Source organism: Hypanus sabinus, chromosome 2 (assembly GCF_030144855.1).
Source record: "Hypanus sabinus isolate sHypSab1 chromosome 2, sHypSab1.hap1, whole genome shotgun sequence".
NCBI classification, from domain to species: Eukaryota; Metazoa; Chordata; class Chondrichthyes; order Myliobatiformes; family Dasyatidae; genus Hypanus; species Hypanus sabinus.
In genome coordinates this window covers 193,293,407-193,311,431 of record NC_082707.1, presented here as the reverse complement: position 1 = coordinate 193,311,431, position 18,025 = coordinate 193,293,407, and the positions used below count along the sequence as shown (strand labels likewise).

Below are 18,025 nucleotides of genomic sequence, written 5' to 3'. Positions count from 1 at the left end.
AGTGTGCAAAAGACAGTAAAATGTGCAAATACAACAGAGAGAAATAACAATAATGAATAGGTAAGCAATAAATGTCAAAAACATGAGATGACGTGTCCTTGAAAGTGAATCCACTGGGAAAACCACAATGACAGATCAAATGAAGGTGAGTGAAGTGCTCATCTTTGGTTCAACAACTTGATGGTTGAGCTGTCATAACTGTTCCTGAATCTGGTGCTATAAGTCCTGAGGCTCCTGTACCTTCTTCCTGATGTAAGCAGTGAGAAGAGAGCACATCCTGGTACAGGGACTCGTTGATGATGGATGCTGCTTTCCTGCGAAAGCACTTTGTATAGATGTGCTCAGTGGTGGGGAGGGCTTTACCCGTGACAGACTGAATTGTATCCATTACTTTTTGTAGGATTTTCCATTCAGGGGCATTGGTTGAAGGTGAGGAAGGTCCCACCCTCAATGTCAATTTCCTGAGGTTGAGGATGGGACCTATTGAACTCACCTTTGTTCTATGAAACATAGAAACATAGAAAATAGGTGCAGGAGTAGGCCATTCGGCCCTTTGAGCCTGCACCGCCATTCAGTATGATCATGGCTCATCATCCAACTCAGAACCCTGTACCTGCTTTCTCTCCATACCCCCTGATCCCTTTAGCCACAAGGGCCATATCTAACTTCCTCTAAAATATAGCCAATGAACCAGCCTCAACTGTTTCCTGTGGCAGAGAATTCCACAGATCCACCACTCTCTGTGTGAAGAAGTTTTTCCTCATCTCGGTCCTAAAAGGCTTCCCCTTAATCCTTAAACTGTGACCCCTCGTTCTGGACTTCCCCAACATCGGAAAAAATCTTCCTGCATCTAGCCTGTCCAATCCCCTTAGAATTTTATACGTTTCAATAAGATCCCCCCTCAATCTTCTAAATTCCAGTGAGTATAAGCCTACTCGATCCAGTCTTTCTTCATATGAAAGTCCTGCCATCCCAGGAATCAATCTGGTGAACCTTCTCTGTACTCCCTTTATGGCAAGAGCGTCTTTCCTCAGATTAGGGGATCAAAACTGCACACATTACTCTAGGTGCGGTCTCACCAAGGCCTTGTACAACTGCAGTAGAACCTCCCTGCTCCTGTACTCAAATCCTTTTGCTTTGAATGCCAACATACCATTTGCCTTTTTCACCGCCTGCTGTACCTGCATGCCCACCTTCAATGACTGGTGTACAATGACACCCAGGTCTCGTTGCATCTCCCCTTTTCCTAATCAGCCACCATTCAGATAATAATCTATTTTCCTGTTCTTGCAACCAAAGTGGATAACCTCACATTTATCCACATTAAATTGCATCTGCCATGAATTTGCCCACTCACCTAACCTATCCAAGTCACCCTGCATCCTCTTAGCATCCTCCTCACAGCTAACACTGCCACCCAGCTTCGTGTCATCCGCAAACTTGGAGATGCTGCATTTAATTCCCTCGTCTAAATCATTAATATATATTGTAAACAACTGGGGTCCCAGCACTGAGCCTTGCGGTACCCCACCAGTCACTGCCTGCCGTTCTGAAAAGGTCCTGTTTACTCCCAATCTTTGCTTCCTGTCTTCCAACCAATTCTCTATCCACATCAATATCATACCCCCAATACCGTGTGCTTTAAGCTTGCACACTAATCTCCTGTGTGGGACCTTGTCAAAAGCCTTTTGAAAATCTAAATATACCACATCCACTGGCTCTTCCCTATCCACTCTACTAGTTACATCCTCAAAAAATTCTATAAGATTCATCAGACATGATTTTCCTTTCACAAATCCATACTGACTTTATCCGACGATTTCACCTCTTTCCAAATGTGCTGTTATCACATCTTTGATAACCGACTCTAGCATTTTCCCCACCAGCGATGTCAGACTAACCGGTCTATAATTCCCCGGTTTTTCTCTCCCTCCTTTTTTTAAAAAGTGGGGTTACATTAGTCACCCTCCAATCCTCAAGAACTAATCCAGAATCTAAGGAGTTTTGAAAAATTATCACTAATGCATCCAGTATTTCTTGGGCTACTTCCTTAAGCACTCTGGGACACAGACCATCTGGCCCTGGGGATTTATCTGCCTTTAATCCCTTCAATTTACCTAACACCACTTCCCTACTAACATGTATTTCCCTCAGTTCCTCCATCTCACTAGACCCTTGGTCCCTTACTATTTCCGGAAGATTACTTATGTCCTCCTTAGTGAAGACAGAACCAAAGTAATTATTCAATTGGTCTGCCATGTCTTTGTTCCCTATGATCAATTCACCTGTTTCTGACTGTAAAGGACCTGCATTTGTCTTGATTTGTCTATGGATCCAACTCTGCCACCACAAGATATGTGGGAGAAACACAGGTCGATCCTCCCATTCCCAATGTCTGGGCACTCAGTCTAGCACCACCGATCACAGCAGTGATTCCTACTAAAAAGTAGCTTTCTTGGAGTGCCTGTCATGAGGCCTACAAATGGTCCTTGGAAAGGTTTACAGACACTGAGCAGAAAACCTCTGCAGCAATACAAGCAATGTATTAGGATTATGCTGCGACTGCTGAGGGAAAAGAATGATTAAGTTACTGGATTAAACAAAGCACTGTGGTATCGATCCACAAGACAGGAGTTCAACTGGTATGTGGGAACAATGAATATTATTAATCCAGTCTTGCTAAATGGTAACCATTAGCCCAATTGGTTAATGATTCACACTGACCATCAATCACCTGTTTACACTAATCCCACTAATCTATTTTATGCACACAACCACCCCCACAGAAGAAATCTCCAGTTTCCAACTTCCTTACACAAATGTGACTTCAGATGCATCAGACTCTTGGGTGTCTCCTCAGGTCTATAGCAGGAATGGATGAGAAGTTCATATTCAGATTTATTTACCTCATCACAGATACATGAAAACATACAGTGAAATACTGTATGCTATTTGTGTAAACAGCTAAAACACCCAAAGGTGTGTTGGGGGTAGCCCAGAAGTATCACAAAAAACATTACCTTTGCTAGTAACACCTGCCTCTAGTGAATAAATTACAAAAAGAAGTAGGGTTAGAAATGATGCAGTGTCGGAGAGCTACTTGAAGGCTACGGATTTTAAAGAAGATAAAAATTAACTTTGTCACATATACATCAAAACATTGAAGCATACAGTGAAATGCGTTGTTAGGAACAGATCAAATCACCGAGGCAATTTCCTGGCAGCCTGCAAGTGTTGGCATGATTCCAGTGCCAACATTGCATGCCCACAATTCTCCAACCATAACCTGTATGGTTTTGGACTGTGGAAGGAAACTGGAGCACCTGGAGGAAACCCGTATGGTCACGGGGAGAATGTACAACTCCTTACTTACAGACAATAGTGGGTATAGAATCCTGTGGTAAACACTGGAACTGTCTTAGCATCACTCTAGTTGCCTCGCAACTGTTCCATACATAAAAATAAGCTATAATTGCAAATTCTTAGCTACACATACAAAATGCTGGAGAGACTCAGAAAGTCGGGCAGTATCTATGGAAGGGAGTAAAGGATCAATGTTTTTGGCCAAGACCCTTCATCAGGACTCTACCTTTCCTTCCACTGTAGCTCCTCTTTCTCTGCCCCCGGACCCTAATGCTGGACGATGGAGATCTTGGTCAGTGTGGTTTACATGGCAAGAAAAGCTGGGAGGCTGATTTGTGAGAAATCGCCAGCTTTCCATCACTCTAAACTGTAGTAAATTTGTACAGTATTGAATGCCAAGTAATCTGTGTGCCCTGATGATAACTGACCTGGGCAGAAGTTCTGGATAATATATATACTTCCTGGCAGCTATAGGAGATGTACACCGTTTCTAGTGAGATAGAATATTATTCATACAGTTGCAGTACATATCCAACATGTTAGGCAAATGCAACTGCTCCTCCATCTTCGTGACAGCTTGCCATGCTTTCAAATATTGGCTGCTCCACTGAGGAGCAGCTCCAACCTATTCAGTGCTTCTTCCAGAATTTGACACAAGTTTCACAACAAGTCAGTGTTGTCTACAGTAAATCCTTAGTTGAAAAAATATGGAGCAAAATGTAATGTAATTGTTGTAAATTTAAAAGTAATGTAAGTAGTGTTATAGATGGTAATCCTTAAATGAAGCTAAAATGTGTAAGAAAATTGGTGTCTTAACTGTAGCCCAACAGATGAAGCTAATGTGTATTACAGAGGGAAATTTGATTCTGAAATTATGTTTTGTAACTACAAAACATAAAACTAATTGAAGGAAAAACACGTGTGTTGGGGATAACTCGTGGATGTTTTACTTTTATTTTCGTGAGGAGCGTACTTATGACGTGGTGACATAATGGTGTATGCCATTCACATACTTTTACGTATAGCCCGTAATGAATTATGTAAACAACAAATTATGCTTAATCAAAGTATATATTTACAATATTACTCAAATGTTGCTAAAGTATTAAATAGACAACATTCCTCCCTAATTAGCTATAAACCAACTCAATATGGAATATATCTCAACTTATATACACACATAAGTACACATTATATACAACATGGATGGAGAGCAAGTCTGAAAATCTGGCAGGATGTTGGGAAAGGTAAGACACACCCAGCCTTGAGACACCAGGCAAAGTCATTTGAGTCCAAATAATTGATCGTTATAGAATGTCTTTCTGGTGCTTCCTGCTCTGTACCCTTTCCCTTCCCCTTTTCTCAATCATGATACCATGATTCCCCTCTCCCTGCCCCTTCTCACTTGCACTCACATACTCATATTCACTCACCTATTCAGTATTCAGTGCTGTATATATATTTCTGACTCTGGTGGGATAACGTCTTTGCCAGCAGGGGTGGGGGGGGGGGGGGTGGGGAGTCACTTGACTTGACGGGGAGATTTGTCATTGTGAAACAATATCAGGTTCTGGGTTCTCTCTGTGGTGTTGTAAGAGTTGACTCTGGGACTGCAGGAAGTGGTTCTGACAGATCTGGACACCTTTCCTCTCTAACAATTGCCCCTTCTCTCCTCAACTGATCAATGTGTCATCTCCATATGCCATCAGACACAATCTTGACTGTGTGGGAAGGTTGTCCAGTTCTGTCCTTAATCTTTCCTGGTATTCACTTCTGATCACCTCTGTGGTCCCTTGCCAGGATTGCTTGTCTGGGAGCGAAACATCAAATCTTCTTGTCTAAGGAGCCCTCAATTTGTCTCAGCTACTTGCCCTGCATACTCCTCTTGAGACTGGGTTTGAGTAGACCCCAGCACAAGCATAAGGGACAGCCCAGGAATTACATAGCTGGTGAGTTGCTGGTTGTGGAGTGTGCTGCATCGTGATATGCAGGGAGGAAATTGGCGAGCTTCTGATTCAGTGTTAGAATAACATGTTCTGCTGGCATCACTTGCAAGATGTTCTTTGGACTCGGGACAAAACTTTCCACCAAGCCATTTGTAGCTGGGTGGCATGGCACAGATGTAATATGTCTTATTCCATTCATTTTCAGAAATGACTGAAATTGTTCTGCAACAAACTATGTCCATTGTCACTGACAAAGTGTTCTGGGACACCAGTCCTTGAGAACAGGTTTCTCAAAACATCAACAGTGTGCGAGGCTGTAGCGGAAGCAAGCGGGAACACTCCTAGCCATTTTTGCCCATAAATGGTCTGCACAATCCACATGAATCCTCTGCCAGGTCAATGCAGGTCATTCGGAGGGATGGAGAGTTAGTGCTCCTGGCATCTCCTGGCCGCGTTGTCATCTCAAACAGCCCATGGCAAGTTGCTCAATCTGTTGATCTATCCGAAACCACCAGACAAAGCTTCAAGCCAACACTTTAATTTTGACCACACCTAGATGAACGGCACGTAGCTCTTCCAACACTTTAGCTCTAAGCTTGGATGGCACAACAACTCTCAATCACCCCTGTCAAGGGCAAGTTCATCCGGTGCTGGTTAAAATGAAGAAACTGGAATTTTTGATGCATGTTCCAGACATTTTGGTTGGCCATGTAGACCTGAGGCAGAGTGGAGTTTTTTCTGGTTTCCCTTTGGATCATCTCTGTCATAATAGGGAGACTTTCAGTTTGCGTTAGGGAGAATAGGTCAAGAGGAATGTCCTCTTTTCAGGTATTTCCTTTTCCAAGGGTCAGCATAACAATCCATCAGCATTTCAATGATTAGCTTTCCTCTTGAATTCAATCTTGTAATTCTGTCCTCCAAGAAGCAGAGTCCATCTCTGCACTCATACTGCTGCTGTCAGTGGAAAACCCTTCTGTAGATTGAAAATGGACACTAATGACTGATGATCAAAAGTGAGGGTGAACTCTCTACCATACAAGTATTGATTAAAATATTTATAACCCAAACCAGACTCACGGGCTCTCTGTCAAACTATGAGTAAGTTTTCTCTGTAGTTGTGAGGGAAAGTCTATGGGGTGTTCACTTCCATCACTCGTAACATGTGACATGACTGAACCTATACCATAAGACAAGGTGTCAAAGGCGAGCTTCACTGTCCTATGCAGATTATAATGTGTGAGTACAGTCTCTGACTTCACCATTTCCTTTGTCTTTTGGAAAGGCATCTCACACTACTTTGTATTTATCCATTTTATCCTAATCTGTAATCATGACTTCAGGGGAGGAGTACAGAAGATAGATTTGGTAGGGACCTGCTATAGTCATTTACAAATCCTGGAAAAAGATGACCATAACTGCGACACATCCTTTGGCCTTGGAGCATCCACCACTGCTTGAATTTTCACAGCACACCTGCAATCCTTGGAAGCCAATAGTATGGCCACAGTAAGTGATGTTTGGTTAAAGAATTCACACTTGCTGCATTGTTCTCTGAACCCATAATCTTCTAAACTTTTTAATCCTGCCTTGAGATTTTAAAGGTGATAACTGATAACAGTGATGTCATCCAGGTAATAGTGAGTACCTTGGCAGCCTTGCAGATCCCGGTCCATAGCTTTTTGCTAGAGTGCAGGTGTGGTTGCTACTCCAAAAAATCAGCCTATTACAGCAAGAAACCAATTTGTGATTGTTTATGCTGAGAAACACTTTGGACTCTCCTTTCATCTCCATCTTGTATGTAGACCTCCGACAAATACACTTTGCTGGTCTTTCCCTCCAGAAAGGTTTGCAAAGATATCCTCTATCCTTGGCAGAGTGTATTGATCTACTCTCAGTATTGGATTGATGATGAGCTCAAAATCTCCACATATCCTTCTTGGCTACTGGGACCAGTAGTATTGCCAATGAGCTCCATTCAATATTGAAATAAGTTCTTCCAGCTTCCATGTGATCCTGCTCCCTGACTACTTTATCATTGATGATATAAGGAACCAGGTGAGCTTTGTAAAATTTCTGTGTGGCATTTTCATTTAACACTACTTTTCCCTTGATATATTTGAGTTTTCCCATGTCATCCTTCAACACAGCTGTGGCATCATCTAGAATCTTTCTGAATTTGCTTTCAGTTGACTCTATTGCAGTGGATGGGGCATGCAAATAATGGATAGATCTCCAATCAAAAAGTAGTTGTCTCAGCCAGTCATGCCCCCACAATGCTGGTGCTCCTGTTTTTACTACATACATATAACCATATAACAATTACAGCATGGAAACAGGCCATCTTGGCCCTTCTAGTCCGTGCCAAATGCTTACTCTCACCTAGTCCCACCGACCTGCACTCAGCCCATAATCCTCCATTCCTTTCCTGGCTGTAGACCTATCCAATTTTACTTTAAATGACAATATCGAACCTGCCTCTACCACTTCCACTGGAAGCTCATTCCACACAGCTACCACTCTCTGAGTAAAGAAATTCCCCCTCGTGTTACCCCTAGACTTTTGCCCCTAACTCTCAACTCATGTCCGCTTGTTTGAATCTCCCCTACTTTCAATGGAAAAAGCCTATCCACGTCAACTCTGTCTATCCCCCTTCCAATGTGGCTGGTTGATTGTTGCATTTCACTGTCACAAATGTCATTCCCACAGGAATTATCTTTTCACTAGTGTAAATTCTTAGATGGATATCTGCAGGCTTTAGTACAGCATCTTTGAAAAGCCGTTCAACCTCATTTTGTGTAATGATTGAAACAGTCGAGCCAGTGTCCAATTCCATTTTAATTAATTTGCCACTCATGTGTGTTGTAAGCTATATTAATTGTCTCTTGTTAGTTTTCACATGGTAAATCTTAAGGCTACTCAGCACTTTATCGCTCTGATTATTATCAGAATTTTCAACAGTATACAGATTAGTTCTCTTTTTGAAACTATAACTTGACTTTTTATCTTTTTTTTCTCCTCCCTGTACAGTCCATTTATTATTTGCCCAACATGCTCGTTGAATGTGTCCTACTTTGTATTTTCTGCAAGATTTACCTTTAAACCTGTATTGGTCTGATGTATTTGAGCCCCTGCCACAATGGTAACACAGTTTTTAGGTCAGGGAAGTTTTTGTTTAGACATTATAATTTTGTTCACACTCACTTTCTTTCTGACTGCAAATCAATTGTGTCTCTGGCTGCTGTTTACATTGATACAGTGATTTCAACTGTTCTTTTCAATGTGAGTTGGGCTTCAGTAAGGAACTGATTTTGAATGTAAGATTCCACAAGCTAAACGATCTCTCAGTGTATCATTAAGCCCATTACTGAACTGACAATGCTCAGCCAATTTCTTCAGCTCAGCCATGTATGCTGAAATGGGCTTTGTAACCTTTTGATCACAAAGGTTCAAAGCTTCAAAGATTCATTTCATTGTCAGAGTGTGCATGCACAATTCAACTCTGATATTTGCCTTTTCTGAGTTTGAGAGACATAAGAAATCTGCTTAAGAAACTTAGTGTTCTACAATCAACAATGGGTTTGGTTCTAAATGTTCCTGCATTATTTCCACAATATCAGCAAAGTTCATTTCGGTTGGTTTGGTTGGAGCAGTTAAACTTCAAAGGAAACTGCATGTTCTTCCACTTATTGAACTCAGTAATACTGGCACTTGCTTTTCATTGTCTATTTAATTTGATACAAAGTACTGCTGAATACCTTCTCTATACTATGACTCACTGTTTATGACAATGAACTTTGCATGTTTTCTAACTTTCTTGTAACTCAAACATCTTTCTCTTCTTCCAAAAAAAATGTGCTGCATTTCAACAGGTAGGTAGTCTCATGTTTACTCATCACCGCTGTTATGTTTTGTATCTCCAAAACATAAAACTAATTGAAAGAAAAACACTGGAGCGGGGGGATAACTCATGTACGTTTTGGTTTTGTTTTAGTGAGGGGCGCATTTATGTCATGGTGACGTAATAACATACGCCATTCACACATCCATATGTTTACATAAAATCAGTAATGAATTATGTAAACAGCAAAGAATGCTTAATCAAATGATATACATTTAATATTACAAAAATATTAATTACACAATGGTATTAATATGAAATTGTTGGAAACACGCAGAAAGAGAAGCTGTTAGATCTTCTCTTTTCTAATTAATTTGTTTTAGACCATAAGATCATACGATCTCAGAGCAGAGTTAAGCCATTTTGCCTATTGAGTTGGCTGAACCATTCCATCATGGCTGATTTATTATCCCTCTCAACTCCATTCTCCTGCCTTCTCCCAATAATCTTTGATACCCTGATTAATCACAAACATATCAAACTCCACCTTAAATCAATCCAATGACTTGGTCTGCACAGTATTTTGTGGCAAAGAATTTCACAGCTTCACTAACCCTTGCCTTGAGAAGTGTTTCCGCATCTCTGCTCTCGAGGGATGTCCCTCAATTTTGATGCTGTTCCTTTGGTTCCTAAACTTCCCCACAATAGGGAACATTCTCTTCATATCCACTCTATCCAGGCTTTCAATACTTGATAGATTCCCAGCTCATTCTTCTAAACTCCAGCAAATACAGACCTCATACAGTGTTTAACCCGTTCATTCCTGGGATCATTTTTATGAACCTCCTTTCGGCATCCTCCAATACCAACGAATCCTTTCTAGGGTTAAGCTGCCCAAAATTACTCACAATACTTCAAGTGTGGTCTGACCAATGCCTTAAAAAGCCTCAGCATTACATCCTTGCATTTATATTCTAGTCCTCTTGAAATGAATGTTAACATTGCATTTGTCTTCCTTACTACCGATTCAACCTGCAAGATAACCTTTAGGGAATCCTGCACAAGGACTCTGAAGTCCCTCTACATCTCTGATTTTTAATTTTCTCCACATTTTCAAAATAGTCCACACCTTCTTCCTTTGGCCAAAGTGCATAACCATGCACATACCTACATTATATTCCAACTGCCACTTCTTTGCCCATTCCTCCAGATTTTCTAAGCCCTTCTGCAGACAACTTGCTTCCTCAACTGCCTTCCAGTTATCTTTGTATCATCTGTAAACTTGGCCACAAAGCCATCAATTCCATCACCAAATCATTGACATATAATGTGAAAAAATGGCAGCTAACTAGAAAAGTGTCCCTGTATTCCCACTCTTTGCCTCCTGACAGTCATCCAATGCTCTATCCATTCTAGTATTTTTCCCATAATACCATGGACTCCTGTTTTGATAAATAGTCTCATGTGTGACACCTTGAAAAGGCCTTCTAAAAATCCAAGGACACAACATCCAATGGCTCTCCTTTGTCTATCCTGCCTGTTACTTCCTCAAAGAATTCCAACAGATTTGTCAAGCAAGATTTCCCTTTTCAAAAACCATGCTGACACTGGCCTATTTTATCATGTGCCTTCAAATACCTTGCAATCTCATCCTTAATAATAGGTTCCAACATCTTTCCAATCTCTGAACTCAGTCTAACTACCCTATACTATAATTTCCTTCTTAAGGAGTGGAATGACATTTGCAATATTCCATGCTCAGGAACTATTCCAGAACCTAGTGATTCTTGAAAGATCATTGCTAATGCCTCCACGATCACTTCAGCTACCTCTATCAGAACTCTGAGGTGTAGTCCACCTGGTCCTGGTGACATATCTATTTTCAGCCTTTTCAGCTTGCTGAGCCCTTCTCCTTAGTAACAGCAACTATTCTCCCTGACACTCTCGCATTTCTGGTACTTTCTTCCACAGTGAAGACTGAAGTAAAATACATAAGTTTGTGTGATGGAGAACAGTTTGTCTGCCATTTCTTTGTTCCTCCATTACTACTCTCCAGTATCATTTTCCAGCAGTCTTATATGCACTCTCATCTCTCTTTCACACTTTATGTACCTGGGAAAAAGTCTTGTTGAATCCTCATTTATATTAAGGGTGAGTTACCTTCATATTTCATCTTTTCTCTCTATATGCCATTTTTAGTTGCCTTCTGCTGACTTTTAAAATCTTTCCAATCCTCTACCTTCCCACTCATTTTTTCAATATTGTCTTTTGCTTTTATGCTCTCTTTGACTTCCCTTAGCAGCTGCAGTTGCCCTATCTTGCCTTTAGGGTACTTTATCTTTGGGATGTATCTTTCCTGTGCTTCTGAATTTCATCCAGAATCTCCAGCTATTTCTGTTCTGTCAGCATCCTTGCTCATGTCCCCTTTCAATTAACTTTGGCCAGCTCCTCTCTCATGTACGTTTACTCCACTGTAATACTGATACATCCCATTTTAACCTCTCCATCTCAAACTGCCTCCTAAGGGTTCCTTTATCTTAAGCTTCCTAATCAAATCTGTGTCATTATATAACAGCCTATCCAAAATTGCTGTTCCCTAGTGGGCTCAACCACCAGCTGCTGCAAAAAGTCATTTCATAGGTATTCTACAAATTCCCTCTCAGGATCTGATTTTCACAATCTCCCAGCATATTAAAATATCCCATGTTCATCGCAACATTGCCCTTTTTACATGCCTTTTCTAAACCCCCTTGTAATTTGCAGCCCAAGTCCGGACTATTATCAGGAAGTCTGTATAAAATTCCCATCAGGGTCTTTTTACCCTTTCAGTTTCTTAACTCTACCCACAAGGATCCTACATCTTCTGACCCTGTGTCTCCTCTTTCCAAGGATTTGTTTTCATTTTTTACCGGTACAGGCATCCCACCTCCTCCGCCTGCCTACCTGTCCTTTTGATACAATGTGGATGTTAAGCTCTCAATTGTGGCTTCTTTCAGCCATGATTCAGGGATGCCCACAATACCATACCTGCCAATCTTTAACTACACGACAAGGTCATGTATCTTATTCTATATACTGTGTGAATTAAAATATAACAACTTCAGTCCTTTTTGATTTTGGCCCCCTGTTAGATTTTAACATCAAACTGCCTGAAATTTTGCCCTATCATCTGCCTGTCTTTCCTCATAGTCTCATTACATAATGCGTCAACTTGTATATCCTTAACCCTAGCACTCAGGTTCCCATCCCCCTGGGCCAATAGTCATCAAACTACAGCTCAATGCTCTTCATACTGATGGAGTTATCAGGGAGACTGACAGAGTCCCAGAGTTCCCACATCTCACATAAAGAACATGCAACTACCTCTGGACCCATTCTCAGCACACTTGCTATATACTAACAGAAAAAAAATAAATACTAAAAACTTACTTACAGCTTCCTCCTGTGCTTGCTCAAGCATGTTGAGCCAAAGCTAGACCACTCTAACAATGCCCACATACACAATGTCCACTCCCACAATTGTCTCTTTCCCAATACTAAAATATCTATAACCGAGAAAAAACTGTTACTCTTTCCACATATTTTGCCTGATCTGTTGGGTGTTTCCAGCAGTTTCTGACTTTATTTCAGATCTCCTGTATCTGCAATGTCTTAAAATTTTCATTAAGTGCATTTATTTTTGCTTATTTATTTGTATGTTTGTTTAGAAGCACAGCACAGTGCAGACCCTTCAATTACCATGTGACCAACTAAAGTATAGTCCTGGTTTAACTTACCAAAATGCGACATTTTGTACATGTCTGAGATAAGTTCCATCTGCCATGTCCTTGTCCACTTTCAGGCTAATCCATATCTTGCTGTAACCTTACCACCAATATTAGTGTAATTTTTAAACTTGTTCATCATGCCCCCCACATATTCATCCAAGACTTTTCTTCTTCTTCAGTTGTCCATCGGAATCCGATGACGACGTCCACTCCTTTAACGGTGAGATCTTTGATGACTACACAGTCCTATCCTGGACCCACAAGCTCTATCGCAGGTGGGACATGTATATGTGGTAGTGGTGGTAGTGATGGCAACCATGGCTGCATTTCTCCTGGCTCTCTTCTGCTGTCTTCTAGTTGTTCTTTCCATCTCCAGAATACGAACCCCGTCCCTACACAGCTGTCGCCAGGTGTTACAGTCAGCAGCAACATCCTCCAGGTCCTCAGGTCTGATCTTGCACTTCCTCAAAGCATTCTTCATCTGATCCTTATAGTGCTTCACTGGCCCTCCAGCTGAGCGTCGACCATGATGTAGCTGGCCGTATAACACTCTGCGGGGTAGCCGACATGGGGGCATCTTTATCACGTGCCCCAGTCACTGCAACTGACGCTGGGTGATCATGGCCTCAATACTTCTGCAGTTGGTCTTTGCTAGTATTTCAGTGTGAGGCACCTGCTCATGCCAAGACTTTAATGTACATGACAAGTAACAGAAAATGGGTCCAGGTCACTCCAGTGCACTGCTGGTCACAGTCCTCCAGCCCAACGAGTCAGGGGCGTGAGGATGCAGAGGGGGTATGAGGATTAAAGAATACGTACACAACGCTGGAAGAACTCAGCAGGTCAGGCAGCATCTGTGAGAAAAGATTAGCCAACATTTTGGGCAGAGACCCTTCATCAGGAATGGACATTCTGATGAGTTCTTCCAGCGTCGTGTACGTATTCTTTGATCCACAGCATCAGCAGTTGTATTTTTCTGGTATGAGGATTAGTTTTGTTAATTGCTGCTGCCACTGAAAACCTGATTTAGACAAAGCCAGACCTCTTATATCTAAGGGAAGTTTGTCTGAAGTGGTTGCAAACTTGGGTCTTACTTCAATAGTGAGGGTACAGATTTATTCTTACACTAAACTCATTTACGGTGATTTTTCAAAGTTACCATTGATTCGTAAACAGTGAAATCAGTCTGTGTATGACCTGCATTTCCAGCCATTATGCCAGCATGCCCTGGATAACTTTCTGTGTTAAGTAACATTTACATCACTCAAGTGTCAGGCATTAATGATCTCCAGCAAATGGGAAGCTACCATTAAAATTCAATGGCATTTCCAGGTATCAACTGTCTATAAGCTGTCATTGACAAGCTAGCCTGGATCAACCACACATAACTACCGTGGCTAAAGACATCAGGTCAGGGGTGGGAGTAATTAGAGTAGCTGGGGAATTTAAATTCTATTGAATAAATACATGTAGAAATATGAAACTAGTGTCAATAACATGACCATGAAACTATGGCGTTGCTGTTAAAAACCCACCATGCTGCCAACCGCTCCAGGTCTGTCATGATATAGATCATGATGCTTATCTGCCTCCTCAGTTCAGGGATCTCCAAGTCCTGTGAAAGAACAATTTCAAGTTCAAAATTGTTTACTGTCATTTCCAATACATATGTGTAAAGAAAACAAAATGATTGTTACTCTGGATCCAATGTAGCACAGAGAAAAGCAAAATAAAATGAAGAACACAATAATAACAAACATAATAAATATAAATACATAAGATAGCTTGTATACATCAATTGATTACATGTCCATAAACTGATACTAGGCACAGGAGTGTTGGTACATAAGGTAACTGACAGGAGATAATAAAGTACTGGTGATTAGGGGTGTGGAGGGGTTGGATTAGAGGGTGGAGATGTTGATCACCCTTACTGATGGGGAATGTAACTGTTTTTGAGTCTGGTTGTCCTGGTGTGGCTGCTCTTTAGCCTCCTCCCTAATGGGAATAATCCTTCATGATGTTACTGGCCATTTTGTTGGTAATGTAAAGAATCTAATAGAGAGAACAAATTTTGTCGATGTCTCGGACAGACATTTGTTAATAATGCAGATGCAGAACAGTGTAGTTGTTGGAATATAGAGCAATTCAGGGTACTTAGAAGGCACTATTCAGAAGGCACTCTCAGTAGAAGCTCACATACCTACCCTTATGATCAAAGGTAACAGTACAATACAATTTGAAGAATTACAAATGTTTGTACAATCACAGGATCTCCCGGTTGCCACCCTCTTCAACTCTGCTTTACATTCCCATTCGGATATGTCCATACTTGACCTCCTCTATTGCCGTGATGAAATCAAACTCAGGTTGGAGGAGCAACACCTTATATACTGTCTGGGTAGTCTCCAGCCCCTTGGCATGAACATTGAATTCTCCAACTTCCAATAATTCCCTCCCTCTCCCTTCCCCCATCCCACTTTCACTCTGCTTACTCCTCCAGCTGCCTATCACCTCCCTCATGGTTCCGCCTCCTTCTACTACCCATAGTGCTTTCCCCTTACATTCCTTCTTCACCTTTCCTGCCTATCCCCTCCCTGCTTCCCCTCCCCCACCCCTTGATCTTTCCTCTGATTGGTTTTTCACCTGGCACCTGCCAGCCTTCTCCTTCCCACCCTCCCCCCACCTTCTTTATAGGGCCTTTGCCCCCTCCCTCTTCAGTCCTGATGAAGGGTCTTGGCCCAAAACATTGACTGTTCATTTCCACAGATGCTGCCCAACCTGCTGAGTTCCTCCAGTGTGTTGTACGTGGTCTTTGACCCCCAACATCTGCAGAGAATTTTGTGTTTACTTCAGCACTTTGGGTTGACAAATGGTTCTTTTGTGATACATAGTGGAAGCACATTAAAGGTCCAAATGTCTTTTGGAGAAACAAATTAATACAAACATTCTAAACCTTAGATGACAGAGAACCAGACACTCAAAATTAATGCTGCCAGGGTTGTCTCTGAGTACATAAATATGACAAGTACATAAAAACTCTTGATTGGCTATGCATGTGACCATGTTTGTTATGCTAAGTGACTACATTTGCCCAGTCTGCCAGCTTGCACTCAAGTCACAATGGTGCAAATAACTGAGCCATGTTGCCTGGTTTGATGCAAGCCAATTAACACAAACCCATTGTCATAACGTTTGGTTCTTGCATGTGCAATCTCTTAGTCTTTGGAGCGGCCTGTGACTTTAACTTCAATTTACAAAAAGCTGAAGGCTAATTGCAAGTTTCCTGAACTTATCTACATTTCGAATAAGAACTGAAGCCTGGTTCTTGTTTGAATTAATATTTGCTATATTCACATAACTCCAGGATATTCCCTAACATAGGAGAGTGCAGATGCTGGAATATGGAGCAATTCAGCACAGGTTATGGGATAATTGACGTTTTGAGTCGAGACCCTATATCAGCACACGTGGATTAATAAAGCAACATAAATGTACAGGCATATTTTCCGACTATTTCACTTCAATCAAATCCAGCAGCTATACTCACATCATATGTGGGAAGACAAAAATAAATTTAATCTTGCATTAGCATAAGGAGATGGCTAATAGTCAGCTTGGATTTCTCTATTACTCTATAATGTTTGGGCTAAAGCACTGAAAATATACGTTCTGTGGCCACTTTATTAGTTACAGGAGGTATGTTCATGGTCTTCCGCTGCTGTAGCCCATCCACTTCAAGGTTTGTTGTGTTGTGCATTCAGAGATGCTTGTCTGCATACCACTGTTGTAACATGAGGGTAGTTGAATTACTGTTGCCTTCCTGTCAGCTTGAACCAATCTGGCCATTCTCTGCTGACCTCTCTCATTAACAAGGCATTTTTCCCATAGAACTGCTGTTCACATCATTCTCTGTAAACTCTAGAGACTGTTGTGTGTGATAATCCCAGGACATCGGCAGTGTCTGTGATACTCAAACCACCCTGCCTGGCACCCACAATCATTCCACAGTCAAAGTCATTTAGATCATATTTCTTCCCCATTCTGACATTTTGTCTGAACAAGAGCTGAACTTCTTGACGGTGCCTGCATGCTTTTTGGAATGAGTTGCTGCCACATGATCAGCTGATTAGATTTACGAGCAGCTGTACCATATAAAGTGGCTACTGAGTATAGTTGATGTTTTCAAGATTCACTTATTATCAAAGAATGCATAAGTTATTATACAACTTTGACATTTACTTGCTCACAGGTAGACACAAAGCAAGAAACTTGGAAGAATACAATTAAAGAAAATAAATGAAGAAAAATAAAAAAAATAAAAGGTCAACACCTGATGGCCAAGAGGAAGAGAAACATTGAACATAGAAATCTACAGCATGTTACAGGGCCTTTGGCCCACATTGTTGTGCCGACCATGTAACCTGCTCTAGAAACTGCCTAAAATCTCCCTACCACATTGCCCTCTATTTTTCTAAGCTCCATGTAACTATTAAAAGACCCAATTGTATCCACTTCCACCACTGGTGCCGGTAGTGCATTCCACGTACCCACTGCTCTCTGTTTGAAAAACTTAACCCTGAGATCACCTCTGTACGCACTTCCAAGCACCTTAAAACTATGCCCCCTCATTATAGATGTTTCAGCCCTGGGAGAAAGCCTCTGGCTATCCACACAATCAATGCCTGTCATCATCTTGTACACCTCTATCAGGTCACCTCTCATCCTCCGTCGCTCCAAGGAGAAAAGGCCGACTTCACACAACCTATTCTCATAAGGCACGCTCTCCAATCCAGGCAACATCCTTGTAAATCTCCTCTGCACTCATTCTATAGTGCCCAGTATAGTATAATATAATAGTATTATAGTATAAAAACATTTAAAAAAAATAAATTTAAAAAACCAAAAATAATCCTAGAAATTCACCTTCTTCATAGTTTCGACTACTTTGCACTACAATGGGCATCAGTTTATTTTGTTCTAATTGTGTTCCCTCTTGTATAACTGTAATTACAATTTTGTGTGAATACTGCTTATCGGATTTTACTGTACTGTACAAAAGTCTTAGGGACGTGTAAAAGATCTGTAAAGCAAAGATGCCTTCAACAGTA

At 41.2% G+C, this 18,025-nt stretch overlaps 1 long non-coding RNA gene across 1 annotated transcript in view; it reads right to left on the bottom strand.

Moving 5' to 3' along the window:
- Positions 1–18,025, bottom strand: part of LOC132389540 (uncharacterized) — a 149,713-nt gene that overhangs the window by 50,241 nt on the left and 81,447 nt on the right. Inside the window, exon 3 of the long non-coding RNA XR_009510584.1 lies at positions 14,450–14,529. This is a non-coding gene — a long non-coding RNA (uncharacterized LOC132389540). The remainder of the gene's footprint in view (positions 1–14,449; positions 14,530–18,025) is intronic.